We start from the raw sequence: 945 nt of genomic DNA, 5'->3' as shown, positions 1-945 counted from the left end.
GATTTGCTTGATTGGATTCTCCATGGTAAAGTCTGCTGCTTATTCTCTATCCTCAGGACTTTCATTAATATAAAAATCCGGCAAGGCTTGATTTATAGACAATAATGACGTCAGGATTATTGACATTTGATATTCCTCTTCTATGTCCAAAATGATGAAGCCAGCTGGAAAAACAAACTCTCACACCTTGATAAGCATGTTTTCGACTATTTCATAGGGTACTTCTGTGAACTGTTCGCCAGCTGAAAGATAATAGAGACCATCTTAGGATCTCCTAATCTCAGTTTCCTATAAAAAGGCAAGGAAATTAAATTAATATTTACTTCTGAATCAATTAAACAATTTATATTATGTAAATTTCCTATGAAGCAATGTAAAGTAAAACTTCCTAGATCTTTTAGTTTATCCGGGATCTGTACTGGATGATCACGCTGTATTCTTCAGAAAGTGTTATCATTTCATGCTCAGGCAGTTTTCTCTTTTTGGTCAACATCTCCTTCGAAAACTTGGAGTAGTTTGGGATTTGAAAGATCGTATCAATGATGGGATGTTGACATGTAGCTTTTTGAGGACTTCCAAGAACTTAGTAAACTATCTTTCAAGTTTGGTATTTTGTAGTCTTTGCAGAGAAGGAATTAGAGATGTGAATGAAGTGCCAGAAACTGTTATCTTAAACTGTGGGCTGTCTGAGACTAATTGTTGATTTTTCTCTGTTGCTTCTTTAAACTGTTCCACATGTTCCTTCCCTTTAGTAGATATTTGATTTTTCTCTGTCTCATTTCTCTTTGAAGTGGTTTTGATAATTGAATACCACTCTCAGTAATGATGGTTTGAACCTATAACGTCATTGGCTGCCTTGACCGGGAATGGTAGGGTAAATGATGGTGGTTCTTTGATATCAGAATTCACTGCCTCAATTGCTAATGTCTTCATTTATAAATTCTT

Source organism: Olea europaea, chromosome 20 (genome assembly GCF_002742605.1).
Source record: "Olea europaea var. sylvestris chromosome 20, O_europaea_v1, whole genome shotgun sequence".
Classification (NCBI taxonomy): domain Eukaryota; kingdom Viridiplantae; phylum Streptophyta; class Magnoliopsida; order Lamiales; family Oleaceae; genus Olea; species Olea europaea.
Note: the sequence above shows the minus strand (reverse complement) of the source record.